General features: G+C 30.9%; 1 long non-coding RNA gene across 1 annotated transcript; it reads right to left on the bottom strand.

Moving 5' to 3' along the window:
• Positions 1 to 5488: 5488 nt before the first annotated feature.
• Positions 5489 to 17327, bottom strand: LOC143043344 (uncharacterized). The gene is made up of 4 exons (XR_012968327.1): positions 16614 to 17327; positions 13480 to 13655; positions 11505 to 11725; positions 5489 to 5982 (listed from the first exon to the last, which is right to left on the bottom strand). It is a non-coding gene; the product is annotated as an uncharacterized LOC143043344 (long non-coding RNA).
• Positions 17328 to 18115: the final 788 nt, after the last annotated feature.

Raw genomic sequence — 18115 nt, 5'->3', positions numbered from 1 at the left:
CCATCACGAGTTGGTTGAACGTTGTGGAATATTCGTTATACTCATGATATCGGATATGTTCCTTATGTCGTACCCACAATCCCCTTCCCTTTTTACGAATTTCACCTACCGAATTAGACTATTTACCGGCTTGATAACAACATGAGCAACACGACGGGTGCCACATTTGGAGCAGGATCTGCTTCCCCTTCCGTAGCATCTGAAATCATCCCTAGTTTTTGGTGGGGTCCGTGTTGTTTTTCTACCCCTATTTGTGACATTTTGTTCATGCATCATTGTCAATATAATGGAAATTGATGCGACTGTCGTACAAGTGAGAGGTTTAGCGCTATAAAACCAGGTTCAACCTACCATTTTCTATATTTGAAAATGCCTGTACCAAGTCAGTAATATGACAGTTGTTGTCCTTTCGTTTGATGTGTCTTGTCATTTGATTTTACATTTTAATAAGGGACTTTACGATTGATTTTTCCTCGGAGTTCAGTATTTTTGTGATTTTTTGTTTCATATTAATACGAAGTCTCTGTTGCTATTCCTTCATCTTTGTCATCGAGTTTATTGCTGTTTATCATCTGAAAGTCACGATGATGCATTCAACACGGAACAAAAAAAACGTCGTCATCAATAGGCAAGTGAAAGACGGCTCCAGTTCACTAATTTGGATAGACACACACAGGAAATTAGAACACTTAAAACAAAACAATCCCTAATGACAGGCGTTAACCCCAAACAAACCATGCAACACACCCTTTAGTAACCAAGGCACCGGACGAGAGGCGAGGGACCGGCGACCCCGTAGAACATCCAATTCTCTAACAACCCCGAACAATACAAAAATACCAACCTGTTTAAAACAGAGTTTTAAAACTGCTAAAATTTTAGAAATATATCTGTTCATATAGCAAATTACTTATTATGCTAGTATATCTGTAGGACTCTAAAATCCGACGGTACTCTAAAGTCTGATGGTCACGCTAAAGTGCGATGGTCTACGCTAAAGTGCAATGGTGTTTCATGCTTGCAAGCGATGGTTGTTTGTTTGCTTAAGTGCGATGGTTGTTTTCTTGGTTAAGTACGAAGGCGATGAACCAATAGGGTAAGGTTCGAGGGATGAAAACGTTAACTGCAATGTAAATTTAAGAATGATTTAAATGTATCCATAAGCAAAATACAGGATACCTATGCGTATACTTTATATTGTATTCATATAGTTAAATGGTCGACTGCAAGACACAAAGTCCTTCTTCCAGCACACGAAAAAAAACCAACACATTTGCCTCAGCCGAACCAAGGTAAGGTTTAGAATTAAGTCATTTACATCTGATTTACAAGTTGTCCATCAAATATTTCTAATTCATCTTCTGGCTTGTTCATTTGTTGTTTGTATACACATACCACTGTGTATACCACTTTAGCGCAGACCATCGCACCTTAGCGTGACAATTGTAATACAGCGTTCCCCAATTTAGAACCCTACACATCTATTCAGTCTCTGTTGTTAATACATAACCTATGTCATTTATGAAGTTTTAGAATAGTACAAGCGTTGCGGTGTTCGGTTGTAATGTATATTTATTTCGAGATTATGATAGTTAAATAAGAGTAAATTGCTATGACTCATTTTACAGCATAATCATACTGATGAAGGATATCTGTTATCCAAAGTATTTATAGATCAAATACTTTTAATGTTTCCTTTTTTGAATATAGTCGTTTTGTACACGTTTTAGTCGTTTATATATTTATAGATAGATAGATATTTTTATTTTAAAGTACAACTGGTTACATATACATGAGATACAATATATTACAATTTTAAACATATAAACATGTTTATTTATACCAACCAGCCTTCAGAGGCTTATGATGCAATGTCATTTATGTTCGAAAATTTATTTGAAGAAATTTCAAAATCATATTTATTGTTATTATATCTGAGGCTTATTTCTTATTTGATATAATGTAGTTTCAATAAACCAGTTGTGTTTAATATTGAATAGGAAAAAAAAGATGAAAATATCTAAATAACTGTTGGTTTGATAATGTAAGGGTTGTACATGGAAAATTAGAAAAATAAGAGTTGTCTCTCTATGTACATATCCACATTATATTATGAAAAAAAAAAGAATTTGAAATAAAAGATAAAGAGAAATTATCACCTAGAATTGACTAAATTCTGACAGTTGATCTATATAGACAATCTTCCTATATCTAAGTCTAAAATATACTTTTCACATTTTTTGTCTTTTGGAAAATGTTGTTCGTGCTGTATTTAGACACCTCTATTAAACGTATTAAAATTGCGGTTTTTATCCAGTGCAATCATTGGTTTGAACGTTGTTTTCAATTTAGACTATTTATATGTTTTCGTTTAGGCTTGTATTATATTTTCCGTCGGGTGATTATGATCCAATCCACCTATTTCGACTCTTTTAAATTCAAGAGTCTATCCTTAATTGAGATAAATTGTATGGCCTTCCAAAAACCGTTTCGATCCCTAACATCACTGAAGAGACATTAATTGTCGAAATCCGGATATGATGTACAAATGTTTGCACCTTATGTTAGTAGTATATCATCTTCTTTGTATTTGTTTTTTGTTTGGGATTAAATAAATATCAAGATATCTTTTGTTACATCTGGTGATCAATTCATTTGGCAATCGCCAATGGAAGTCAGCAGGGTTTAAGAACATCTGTTGTTCGACCTGTTAGTCAAATGCGTTTGGTTAAAATATACTTTTCTGGAATTGTTAGCAATATACCAACTTCACCTGCATATGGGATATACATTTCACAACTTATTCGATATTCAAGAGCTTGCAGCTCCTACTCAGACTATGTAAAACGTCATCAGTGTCTGAGCAGAAAGTTGATGAACCAGGCAGGGGTATGTCAAAGAACGTCTCGTCCTTTTTCTGAAAAAGTTCGTCGGAAGGTACCAAGACCTTGTTGATAAATACTCCGTATCAACTTTACAAATAATACATGATGGTCTTGATGTAAAGATTCTGCGTACTGACGTTGTTTATCATCTTAACAACGTGTTATATTGTTTTCAACTGTCTTTGTTCTATTATAAATATTACTTTTACTGAAGGATTTTTGCTGTGATATCCATTTAACGTGGCTCGGTACTTATACATCCCGTCAATGTGTTTGTGTTTTCTTTCATTTTTGCTGGTGTGTCTTGTATATGCGTTTTTATGTTTTGTTGGTTTTTATAACGTGACTCTGTACTTTAAAAGATCCTATCAGTATGTTATTGTTCTATAATATGTCATTATGTTATATTTCTATTATAAATTAGAAAATACGTGGAACCATAAACGTCAAAATTATTTTATTACGTAGCTGAAATGAACCATTTGTGGATTCTTATAAATTCTATAGAAGTTTTGGACTATTTTAAATATCGGTCTATTCCTGAAATTAATTCTTACATACTTTTGATTTTTTAACCCTGTATATATGCTAACATTGCCCATGTGAAATTTTAAAATTGTTTGCATAAACATTGAACAACAAAAATATGTGACGTATAAATTTTCTGACGACAGACACGCGAAACTGTTTCTTTTAAAATTGTAACACAATGATGATTGCTGTACCCATATTTTGACTATTTTATTTATAATGCCTGTTTAGTTCACGCATCATTGTAAATCTAACAAAATTTGAATTTGTCGTACAAAGTGAGAGGTTTAGCGCTATAAAACCAGGATTAATCCACCATTTTCTACATTTGAAAATGCCTATACCAAGTCAGGAACATGACAGTTGTTGTCCATTCGTTTTTTATGTGTTTTGTCATTGATTTTGCCATGTGATTAGGGACTTTCCGATTTGATTTTCCTCTGAGTTCAGTATTTTTGTGATTTTACTTTTTAGCATTTCACATTGGTATCGTTCAGTGTATGTCAATTTGTGTTACTATGTGTTTTGATTGAGTGAAGCCATTTCAATTGAAAGTATGTCTGTCTATGTTGTGATTTTACTCTTATTTGAGATAAAGGAGAAGGTTCGGTACCATTGAAACGTTTAATCCCGCTGCAATTATATGCACCTGTCCTTAGTCAGGAATCTGATGTTCAGTAATGTTATGGTTCATAAGTGTTTCTCGTTTCACGTTTTTTAAATATAGATTAGACCGGTGGTTTTCCCGTTTGAATGGTTTTACACTAGTATTTTTTGGGGGGCCTTTATAGCTTGCTGTTGGGTTGATTCAAGGCTCCGTGTTGAAGACCGTACCTTGACTTATAATGGTTTACTGTTATAAAGTGTGACTTGAATGGAGAGTTGTCTCATTGACACTAAAAATACATCGTCATATAACTATTTTTCACTTTTTTGGTCTTTTGAAAATGTTGTTTATGCTGTATTTAGACCACTCTATCAAGAAATTTGTTTTCTATGCATAAATATAAATATTGCGGTTTTTGTCCAATGCAATCATAGGTTTGAACGATGTTATAAAAATTTGGAAAAATCTAATGTAAAATACTTAGAAAAAAAAAAATTTGTCCAACATCTTATTTGACAGAATTCTTTTATGAATCGAAAGATGATAGTTTGATAAAAAAAAATGAAGATCTGGTATGATTGCAAATGAGACAATTCTCCACCAGGGACCAAATGACACAGAAATTAACAACTATAGGTCACCATACGGCCTTCAACATTGAGCAAAGCCAATACCGCATAGTCAGCTATAAAAAGGCACCAACGTTACAATGTTAAAAAATTCAAACGAAAAAACTAACAGCCTAACGATAATATAGTTCAAGCATGAATTCTTGCGTAAACATTACAATGAGGAGTACACACACATCTTTTAATAATTATGTTTTTTTTTGTTTTTTTTTTAAACGCTTAGCTGTAATTGGCAACACTTTTAGGAATTTTGGATCTCAATGCTCTGCAACTTTGTACTCTATTTGGCTTTTTTAACATTTTTGGATTGGAGCGTCACTGATGAGTCTTTTGTAGACGAAACGCGCGTCTGGCGTATATACAAAATTTAGTCCTGGTATCTATGATGAGTTTATTTACAACCACTGGGTCGATGCCACTGCTGGTTGAGATTTATTTCCCCGAGAGTATCACAAGCCCAGTAGTCGGCACTTTTTGTGCTGACATGAATTATCATTGATATTGTTATATTTATAAATTAACTGTTTACAAAATTTTGAATTTTTTGAAATAATAAGGCTTTTCTACCTCAGGCATAGATTGCCTTAGCTGTATTTGGCAACACTTTTAAGAATTTTGGATCTCAATGCTCTTCAACTTTGTACTTTATTTGTCTTTTTTTTTTTTTTTTTTAACTTTTTTTGATTCGAGCGTCACTGATGAGTCTTTTGTAGACGAAACGTGCGTCTGGCGTATATACAAAATTTAGTCCTGGTATCTATGATGAGTTTATATTCATCTACTTTTGAATTAAATTTTATTTAAACTTTCTTCAAAATATAATTGAACAAGTGACATATCTTGACTTTGGCTTTGCTTCAGTGCCACATCTATTTGCATGATTAAGATATGGGAAACATAATTGAGAAATCCGTGATACACAGACTTTCTGTTTATGTTGTCTTCAGATTAGGGAAAATAGTCCCTCTGGCTTCGGACGCATTACATTTTTAAAGTGTTTGTTACATTGTATTGTTAGGCGATTTTATGTAAGCTTCTATATTGAATATGGAAAAACTAGTTTACAAACAATTGTGATTTGAAATAAAGAAAACAACGAAATCATTATTATTTATATGTAATACCTAATTGTTCTCTCACTTTGAGGACATTCTTTTCAATGTGTTTACCAATAACGTTTATGTCATCTTGCGTATATTGTCTGAAATCTGCACATATATTTCCGACTTTTTTCTTTTTTCCTTTGTTTAGAGCCGACAGGTATTTGACAAAACTATTTGCACAAGACCGGTAATGATGAAAGTCTAAAACAGTAGATGTTGCTGTATGTCTGAAATAAACTGTCGTTATTAGTTGAAGGGATTACTTATACTAAAGAAAGGCAACCACAAATGATGCAAACCAGATGGTGAACAAAACAATAAGCAAAGCAAAAACACTTAAAATTTATTAAGAAAAACTTAAGATTTTGCCTTTTTTGTAATTTTTCTTTTTACAATGTATGCTATACATTGTAAAAGGCTACTTTGTAGGGTTTAATTTGACCCCTTTCGTAAGCAGCTGGCTTTTTGGAACTTACCAAATAGTGGACGTTTGAGTATCTTTGTTCAAAATTCTTTAAGTGTTGAAATAGTTATATTAAATAATTACATTGCATGCATGTTTCATTATAATACGTTATTTTGATTGGCTAATAGCAATATCGCGTCCTTCTGAAATTGACATTCATTACATAATGAAATGTAATATTCATGATGACACGAGCTCTCACAATAAAGTGCACAGGTAAATTAAAGAAAAAATTGATAGAAATCGTGTTTTCATGATTCTAGCTTAAATAAAGACAACAGTGGTATACCGTTGTTCGAAATTCATAAATCCATTGAGAAAAAAAAAAAAAAAATCCGGGCTACTAATAAAAACTGAGGGAAACGCATCAAATATAAAAGGAGAACTACGACACAACAGAAACACAACATTAGAATGTAACACACACAGAAACGAACTATAATATAATAATGGCCATTTTTCTGACTTGGTACAGGACATTTTAAGAACACACATGGTGGTTGAACCTGGTTTTGTGGCATGCCAAACCTCCCGCTTTTATGGCAATGTTAAATTTAACATTAAAATGACAAAATTACGTGACAGGACAACAATACAAATAAATGGGAGAACATTTAGGACAGAGAAACACCCGAATAATAGCTAACAAAAGGTACCAGATTTAAAATTTAATACGCCAGACGTGCGTTTCGTCCACACAAGACTATCCAGTGACGCTCAGATGATAAAAGTTCGAAAAGGTACAAAGTTGAAGAGCACAGAGGACCAAAAGTTCCAAAACGTTGCGACCAATACGACTAAGGGTTTCTGCCTGGGCTAAGAACATCCTTATTATTTAGAATATTTCATACTTTTGCAAACAGTAAATTTTATAAAATGACTATATAATAGATATACATGATAAAACTGGAAGGTGACTAACTACAGAATAAAAACGGATACATTACATAAAACCACATAAACTAGCACATGAAAATACACAGCCGAGTTAGCCAAAGCCATCAACGCAGTGACGTCACATTTGAATTTCTAAACTGACGTCATATTTGAATTTCTAAAAAGATTTCTCAAAAATAAGATAGAATTAGGATTATTTTGAATAATTGAAAATTACTATACTAATTAATATCAAATTGTGGTAGTAATTAGATAATTAATTGTATTATCTAGCTATGTCGGTGTTTCTTCTGAATCGAACTGTAAACCAAATATATCGTATAAATTTCGTTGATCCAAACTAAATGCTAATAAATGAACTGGATGATGATGAATTATCTTTATCATAACACACGAAAACAACAGAAAAAAAATAAGATTTACAACTACAAACGTTAAGACATTTACCAAAATCCGATGAGAATAAAAAATATAACATCAAAACTAAATATATGAATTTGGGAAAGAAAGGTATCGTGACACGTCTTATAGCAATGCGAATTCACACTCAGCAAAACAGTCACAATCGGGAATAAGTCACGTTAGGTAATTAATTAAAAGATCAGACGACATAATGACAAACCACAATCTAACACTTTGTAAAAATGTCCTTAGATAGTTTGGACAAAGACACATCGTATGGATTAACCAATTCGTCATAAAGTCCGTAAAATTTACGGAGTGTCATTTTTAATCTGTTCTCCTCATAAATTTGTTGGAGTAGTTTCTGTGTTAGGAGCACACTCCTGTATATGAAGTCCGTATATTGTGAACATGCACGAGAATAACGTATCAACTGAGATTTGTAAACGCCATACGAAGGGGCAGAAGGTATGTAACTGCTAAGAAAGGTAATTATTAGTATTGTCCATTGACTTCTATATATTTGCAGAAAATAATTCTTAAAAATTGTTTTTTATAAATTAATAATTTTTTCCTCGATGTATGTTAATATATGATATATATACGAACTCTGACTATCAATTTCATAATTTTTGGTCAATAATTAAAAAAAGTTTCCCATTAGGACTCTATGTTAATTTTATTTTTTGAAGTGTTGATTACCTGACGGAGTAAGTATAAGCACTGTAACGGCTTATAACTGATTACATGACGGAGTAGGTATAAGTAGTGTAACGACCTCCCAACCAAAACAAAACCAAAATACATGTGCTTTTAATGATTGTTTATTTGTACCATGTGACTTTGTATATTTACATATTAAGATGACCTCTACTGACCATCAAACAAACTTAGATTTCATGTAATGTTATTGTAATGATTGTTATATATATGAAAGGAAACTGCAATTTCTATTTTCTGTTTAAAAAATATTAGATATAGTAAAAACTATATAAAATAGTATTTTTTAGGCAAAGGATAGGAAAATGAATATTGTTTTATATGTTTACCTTCATATGTTATGTTAGTGGACATGAGTTATGATAGAATTTACCAACTATAAAAACTTTTTTTTTATTCTCCTAAATTGATTGCTTCCAAGAAAAGCATTTTGCACATTAATAAATAACTGAATGTATATTAACTTTAGTCTGTTGTTTTAATAAACTTTTCATAGCCTCTTTGTATTGTTATACAACTCCCAATGCTAAACGCATGAAAAGCTTGTGTATTGTAAGTTAACTTGTATAATAATATGAAATCAATAATCAAAACTATAAAGTGATGATAATTTTCATTGATGTCCTTTAATATTCAAATCGGTATAGTCACATGGTACAGATAAACAAACATTAAAAGCACATGTATATTGTTTTTATTTTGGTTGGAAGGCCGTTACACTACTTATACTTACTCCATCAGGTAATCAAGACTTCAAAAAATAAAATTAACATAGAGACCTAATGGAAAACTGTTTTAATTATTGACCAAAAAACATGAAATTAATAGTCAGAGTGTGTATATATCAGATATTAACATGCATGAAGGAAAAAATGATTGATCTATAAAAATGAATTTTTAAGAATTTTTTTCGGCAAATATATAGAAGTCAAATGGACAATATTAAATGCTTCTTTTTGTAATTTCATACAAAATGTACTTCGGTAAACGCTTTTATACCCCATTGAATTAAAAAGAAAAAGAAGCATTCAATTCTTAAATAAAAGGATATATCTCCCACATACAAATTTCCTATTCCTTGTTAAGATTTGGCTATACTTTAGGTCTTTTGTGGTTAAATCAGCTGTTCAGGAAGAGGTGCAAAAGATACCAGAGGGACATTCAAATTCATAGATCGAAAATAAACCGACATAGCCATGGATAAAAAAAGAAAAAGACAAGCAGACAAATAATGGTACACAAGACACGACACCAAAAACTAAACACTAAGCAACACGAACCCTTACACAAATGGTGGTGATCTCAGGTGTTCCGGAACTTTCTTTTCAGGTGTTTTTTTTTCAAATATTTTATTATTGATCATCAATAAGGAAACTTAATTGTCAAAATGCTCATCTGGTGTTTAACATTGGTACCGTTCATGATATTAAAGTCATATGAAACGAATGTTATGTTTCATTTCAATTTGTTTAAAGGCAAGGGCCAAAATATGAAGAAAAAAATAATTGCACCATACACTTTTTGTTTTACATAAATGACGAATCCATAATGAAAAACAAAACAAAAAACGAAAAAAAAAATATAAAAAAAAATATCACATTTTCTATTTAAATTTGTTTTTGCAGCTGTTAAATAATTTGGTGCAACTTTTTTTTTCTCTCAGGCTCGAGTAACACTATCTACCAACATTTTTTTCTTTTCTTGTTTCAAGTTTCCCCCTCATATTAGCGATACGCAATGGTCGAAGTTCTTCCGAAATATTTCGTTGCTAAGGACCACTGCATACGAAAAAATAACAAGAAGACAATTATTGAATGGTAGTATATTTCTAAAAATAAAGGATTCTCTTTAATATCGAGATATTAAGTCTGACTTATGTTTGTTTCATGTCTTAACACACAGTTGATAATTTCAAAAAAGATATACACAAATAAAAGTATGTTACAAACTTAAAAGGTTTTTTCATTGTATAAATTATGATACTATAATCGATATTAAGCGAAAAGACATTTCGTTTATTTCAAATACATATTGAATAAAACTTATATGTGTTCATTGAATTAACATAGCTTTCTCAAAACAATTCATGTAAATATGCTTATAATACAAACAAATATGAAAGCTCGTGTTTCAGGTCAAAGAACAAAATCTTTTCGTTTCTAATTATAAAGATCCCTTTAGGTCTTATTTTGCCATTACGTCGTAGCTTATTCTTAATTGTGCATGCAGCGTGTTGATTAGCAACTAATCAAAACATAGCTTATTCGTTATTGTGCATGTTGTGCGTTGATTGAGAACTATTTCTGTCGTACATTGTAATATTTTGTGACAGACCTTCATAAATTAAAACTGAAGCAGACTTGGATTGGTTGTCATGCACTACATTTGATTGATGAACTTAACAGAATTTCCATTTTCAGCCGACCCCTAAAAATTACTAAAGTAATAAACATTTGATATCCGTTTGTATTCTCCCGACAAACGGTTAAACCTTTGCCAAAGTTTTGCGACTGTTTGGCTGTGCAAGTCCAATAAGTTCGCAGTCACGTCCACTCGCAATAAGGAAGTTTTATGCTATGACTCGTGTTGAGAATGTGTAAAGCCCTCTGTACGTCAAGAACCCTTACAGCAACTTATTGGTGGATCCGTTCGTGGATAGTTGCAAGGCTAAATGTCTCTCCTTATTCAGTATACATTTTCTTTCTAGTGGCAGTCTGATTTTTTGCACACTCATCCAGACCGGTTTCTATAATACGAACTACTGTTGTATTTATTGTTATTTTGTTCTCGTCCTGAACATGCATTAAATATTTGAAACTGGCCTATTAGAAGCCAACCATCAATAAATCAATCAATATTAGTTTATTAAATTTTACGAAAAAAAACATTGAACGCCTCTGATGACCAATATTGCGACAATATCGCCTCAGTCTGAATTTTATTATTTACTCCTGCTTTTGTATTATAAATTCTTTTTAGCAAATTTTGCAGACAGAAGTTTACAGTGTTATTAGCGCTCATGCTTTATTCATATATGCTCTATATCTATAAAAATGTTAACAATTTTTTTATTACTTTTCATCAGAATTTGCTGCGTATGAATTTCTAGTAATTTGTTGAGTTTTTCTAATATTTTCTGTTCTGTATTCAAACTGAACAGCAATAATCGATCACCGGTAAACTACTATGGCCTCCAATGAAACAAAATTTCAACAGTTTCATTGTTTAAATAGACCATTGCATATAATTATTTAAATTTTTTACCTTCTATATCCACTGCATGCCGTAAATCCGTGAATAGTTGTCGATCCGACAACCGTACGTTCAGGCATGTATACGTATTTATGTCTGTCGGAAACTGATGTAGTGCTATTAAGATATCTGCTGATAAACAAAGTACTTGATCGGTTGTAAGGTGTCCATGATGTGACATGTAATTTTGGGTTTAGCTGAACGCCTGCTGTTGATTTGTCAAAAATGTGCTCCTGCAATATGCAAAATATATTTGAAAGGATGCGAAAATGACAACAGCATATGGTATTAAATGAATCGAGTATAACTATAGAGATACAAATTAACATCTACTACGACAGTAAATTCTATATTCGTCATGCTAACATGTGTATATTCATCATTATCGCGGTTGGTTCAAGGTCAATTGGTATAATGTCATGGTCTGTTGACTTAGAATTTTTGCATATTTAACTATTAGTTTGTGATTATGTCAGTTAATGTGGTAGGTCAACGTTATTTGGCATGTAGTTGTATAAGCATTGTCTGATCTAATTTTGAAATAAATTATTTGGGCCCGCCCCCTCAGTCATGTTTTTTTTACTTTGAAACTTCAGTTTACGGCGAAGCACTTGTAGTAAGTCAATGATATTTGGTATGTATTTTTATACGCATTTTCAGATTTTATTTCTATGTACATTTTTGTCCCTGTCCCCCGTCAAAAATAGCCTATTGAGTTTGAAACCTTTCCTTAGTTGACATTTATAAGTTTGTGATTAGGTCAGTTTAAGAGTAATCATTAGACTAGTGGTAGGCTAATGATAATTGATGTACAGTTGTATAAGCATTTGCAGATCTCATTTCCATGGAGAATGTTTGGTTCATACTCCACCAGCATGGTCTATTAACTTTACAACTTTTACTCAGTTTACATGTATCAGTTTGTGATTAGATCAGATTAAGATGAACACGTATGCCAAGTCGATGGTATTTGGTATGGAAATGAATTTGTAATTTGCAAGTTTCATATCCATGGAGATTATATAGCCCCACCCACATCATGGTTCATTGATTTCGAACTATTTACATAGTTTACAAGTCAATGTTTGTGTTTAGAAAATAGTGAAATAAGAAAAATACCTAGCTCCTAGAAAAAATTTTACGGAAAGTATAATCAATCAAATGACAAAATCCAAAGCTGAAAGACATGAAACGAATGGATAACAACTGTTATATTCCTGACATGATACCGGCATTTTCTAATGTAGAAAATGTTGGATTAAATCTAATCTTATAGCTAGATAACCTCTCACTTGTATGACAGTAGAATAAACGATTTTTGAACAAACCAAATAAACATTTGATAATAAGAACATTGTCAAAAATAGAGGTACAGCAATCAACATTGTGTTATAATCTTAATCACTATAAAACAAAATAATGTGTCAACAAAGAAAATCAAACAGTCATATAGACAAAGCACATAAACAAAAACGAAAGACAAAAATACAAACATTTACCAAAGCACAATGAAAAAAATATGACAGGATGTATATATACCGAGCTATGTCAAATGGATATTACGAAAAAAAAAAACTAAACAATAAAAGTAATAATTTGCAAAAACAAATAAAAGAATAATTTCATAGTAATTGAGGATAAACAACGTCAGTAACTTTGATTTCTCTTTATCTTTACATGTATGTGATTCATTAACAAAATTACTGACTCTCATTTCATTTCATGAAATTGACAATAATATAAGAATTTGATGGCATTTAATCTTACATTCGAAAACCTTACTTTTAAATGGGTCTGAAAATTTCTTTTACATTATTTCATAGACCTCTATTTTTCTGTTAAATTGGTAACAGATTTGATAAATCAGAAGAAACCATAAAGACGATGCTATTCAATTTTGTACTTTATTTGTCCTTTAATTTTTTTTTTTTGTATCTATATATAAACCTGATGTGATGTATGATTTGTTAATGGAAGATATACGTACCAGGGATTTCCTCAGTGAAAACCCAAACTTCGTAATATTTGGCACCACAAATTCATCCTTGTCGCACATAATGACATACTTAAATCCAAGAAGTCTTGAATTGCAATCAAGGGAAACAACTTCTTTGTCAGTCCATTGCCTTGCATTCTGCTCCCCAATAAGTCTAGGATATTTGTCTTAAATTAATATAAAGATATGTTTTATTTTTTTATGGAAGTTTAAATAGTTTGCAATAGAAACAACAATACAGTAAGATTGTAAATTCATGAAACCTCTAATAACAACACAATTATTTAGAAAACAAACAAATCACGTTCCTTACGAATAAACCAACAAAAAACTGTAACAATTAAACGAAATAAAAGAACAATGCAGTTTGATCCAATATCGTATTAATCCATCAAACGGTTTTCATAGCCCATAATAATATATACGTGATTTTTAACTAAAATTTCATTATTATTCAATATGATGCATGCTCCAATTAGATGATAAGGTTGTTTTCTTATATGTTGTGAAGATTTTCCAAATATTTAACACTGTTCTTAAAAGAATGATTTTTTTTTTTTGCTTTTATAGAACCTACAATTTGTATATTATTATAATCTTATTCTACTTATAAATAAAGATGGATAGATTTTAAAATTTGGATTTGATTGAAGTTTCAAATTTTATTTTATAGTTGAAATGTAGTATTAAAATGTAATATGATTTGAGACCTAATTTATGTGAATATTTTGAAAAAAATATCAATTCCTGAAAAATATAATTATAGAATGATGTGTGTTTAGCTTACTTTCGTTTATAAAGAAAACATATTCGACCAGTAAAATAATAATATAAGTATTTTGTTTAGAGATACAAAAAGTAAAATAGCAAAAATACTGAACTCCGAGGAAAATTCAAAATCCAAAATCAAAATCTCAAACACATCAAATACATGGACAACAACTGTCATATTTATGACTTGGTAAATGCATTTTCTTCAGTAGAAAATGTTGAATTAAACCTGGTTTTATAGCTAGCTGAACCACTCACTTTTATGAAAGAAGCAGAAAATTTCATTATACTGAAAACCATGTGTGAACAAAACAAACAGACATAATAGGTAAAAATGTAGAAAATACGGGTACAACCGTTTACATTGTGTTATTATCTTATCACCATAAAACAAACAACAATATACACAACCATTTATCTTGGCACAATAATACCATGACGAGATGTATAAGTACAAAGCCACGTCATATGTAACAAAGAAACACAAAAAAGGCATAAAGACAAAGCGTAGTAGTAAAAAGGAATAAAACCAATCTTATTTGACAATGAAAATTAAGCTTAATAAAATTACTTAAGACAGCAGAGGAGATAATTCTGTTTTAATTGTTCATTGCTAAGACTTAGATAAAGAGTGAGTTATCTATACTGATAATTTATGATGCCTTTAGTATGGTCAAAGGGTCAGAGTTGTCCTACTTGATTGAACGATAAATTGTTGAAATTAGATAACATGTTTTCATGTGCAGAGAAATTTCACTGATGACTAGTGCATGGTTGGATTGCATCTTTCTTATTGGTCAGTGATCTTGCGGGGTCTGCGCGAGTTTTCATGTTTTTTTTCCCCAACCTTTGCTATTTTTGGTCATTTATTCAATTGATATGATGTTAGTTGATGTAATATTGTATTAATTATGTATTATTATTTCGTATTCGATATGAACTTTTATGTCAAATGTTTTATTTTCAAATGTAGCTTTTGCATTTTATGATTTTAAATAAATGACCTTTTTTCGACAGTTTAGTTTTAATATTATAAAGCAAATCAAGCTCAGATTCTGTCCTGTGTATACATAGTGTGTTTATGATATCTAGCTGTCTGTCTTAAATAACAATACACAAATTATAATAGAACAGAGCAACGTCGAAGGAATATTCCTTAAACAGACTAATTAATAAAAATAATATTCATAAAGACAAATAAAAAAATACTTTAACATATTATTAAGATGTCTAACATCGTCAGTGAAAACTAAAAGAATAAATCAAATTGAAATTTTTTTATAAAAATATAATGGCCTGCAGTATAAAGTGTCTAACATATATAAGAAATTAACAGTTTTGTATATAAGACTTAATTTTTCGATATATTTATTTACAAATGTGCTTGATTACAATTGACTTTGGTATATATTACGGTGATCGGCAGTTGGAAAGGCATTTGAGCTGTTGATTCATTTTAAATGAGATGAATATGGACTGTATAACAATAACTACAGAATATGACGGCAGAATTTTGATAATGCTGAAGTATATCTGGTATTTATATTTACACAATTTGTAATTTGCCAGAAAATTGTTCACTATACTAGGTCAAATTTCCAAACAACTACAATGACTTTTTTAAAACTGCAGCTAGCTGTGTTTATTTCCTAAATACAGTAAGATATCTATATTTTGTATAATGTCAATTTCATCATGAAACACTTTCTCCACAATCAGGGGCCCATTGAGAGATGAAAAAGTTTGACATTTATGTTGCGATTTAAACATCTATCCATTTATTAATTTAAGTTGCAGTATAAAAAAAATATTAGGTCAATGTCATAAAAATATAAACTTTTTTGTATTCAGCGTAAAACTGGGGAACGGCTCGGTAGAACCTCGCTCTTCCCCAGCTACTCAGCCTAATACAAAAAAGTTTACATTTTCCTGACCTTGACCTTATATTGTATATTAGCGGTTTTGTTTAATTCAATTGCATGCATGTTATAATTTGTTGATGGTTTATGTAACACCATTTTGGCTAATGGATCCAAGCCATTGTTACTTGAATCAATTACGTGTTAATGTCGTTATTCACAATTTTGGCAGAAACTTTATACAACTGTCACAAAAGTGGAACGAATAGCTTAATAGAAAAAAAAGGCTAGGTTTAATCCACCATTTACACCGGAAAATACCTGAAACAAATTAAGAATATTACAATTGTTCGCATGTTGTTCATTTGTTTCGATATTGTCGAGCATTGGGACGTAATGTTTCATGACTTTTTTTAATACATATTTTGAAAGTAAGTTTGTTTTAAAAGACAATAAATTAAAGAAATAATATAAAGCAAACACTCGACCACATACCTTTTTCTGGCATATCAAACTCTCGTATCACTTCAGCAAGTCCTATTGATTCATAATAGTCCAGCACTCTCACTGCATCACTGTTAAGCTCCTGTGTATACGTTAAAATTTTATCCACACCTAGTAAACGTTGTGCTTCAAACCACTCGACTAAAATAGCAGCATTTTGGGATCTATACGATATAAGAGAGCATATAGCTATTGTAGAGTCATTTGAACCCAGTGGTAATGTTACGTGTACATAATTTGATATGTCATATTGACATGTAGCTTTCATATCATTTATAATTGATACGTATTCAATCAAGTTGACCTCTACTGGAACTGGACATCTATATTGAATTCTGCGAAGTGGCATTTGTGCATATATACTAGACATTTTCTGATTCGAATTAATAGATAGTGGTTTTCCATTTTTTAAACGAAAGCAACACGTGAAATGATGGCTTTTCACATGATATTCCCACCCGTTTACAATAATGTCATATTGATGCTTTACACAGTTTGATAAATTAGTATATAAAGCAGATGTAAGAAATGCCTTTCCGTCCGATGTCGGCGTAAACTGAAATGTTGTTTTTGTCTTTTTTGTGTCGGGAATAAGCGAAACATTTTTAAAATGAATGTCACGATAAAGATAATTATGATTAATGGTGATAAAATAAAACAACACAAAACATAATAATGCAGATAAAGTTCGTTTCGTTATCAAAAGTTTAACTTGCGAAATACTAAATTTCATGATAGATCCAAGATTATATTCTAAAACAAATTGGAACAAGTAATGATGTATATTGATGCGACTATAACGAAACTTAATGAAAAAACATGAAAGTGAAATCAATGGACCATGACGTATTTTTGAATTGTTGTTCAACACACAATAAATTTGAACCGTAACAGTAGTAACTTCAAAAAGAACAAGACTTAGTGGAAAATGGACAGTATTAATTTTTAGAAAGGGTAGTTTCACATAACCGTTTACAGGTATTTATGAAAAAGATACACTTTATTACAAATTCTAAACATTCACTGTTTTATATTAGTATTTCAAAAAGACGGGTATTTTACAATATTCAATTGATCGAAGTTATTGTCAATCTATAGATAGTATATTATACTTGTGATGAGAGTACAATTTTCGTAAATGGAAAACAATATTATAACCGCTAAATTCGTTTGATACTTCATTAAGATGAAACATGATTTATCTATTAGTTTCGAAATGGATTTAAACAATCTTTCAGTTACTGAGAGTAATCTTACGTGTTCATATTTTTTTGTTACCGTCTATAGAATTATTTTATACAACGTTCAAATTTTATAAATACACTAAAAAGGTACAAATGCAAACATAGACTGAAGGAATAGCATGAACTCAAAAAGAAGTAAGATAAATTGTTGAAACAGGATGCCTCATGTGATTATGAACAAACTAGATTCTAGAACATATCATGATGATATAAATATACGATTAACGACATTCTTTCACTACTTAAAAT

This window comes from Mytilus galloprovincialis, chromosome 1, assembly GCF_965363235.1.
Source record: "Mytilus galloprovincialis chromosome 1, xbMytGall1.hap1.1, whole genome shotgun sequence".
NCBI classification, from domain to species: Eukaryota; Metazoa; Mollusca; class Bivalvia; order Mytilida; family Mytilidae; genus Mytilus; species Mytilus galloprovincialis.
Note: the sequence above shows the minus strand (reverse complement) of the source record. Positions and strands in the feature narration are given on the sequence as shown.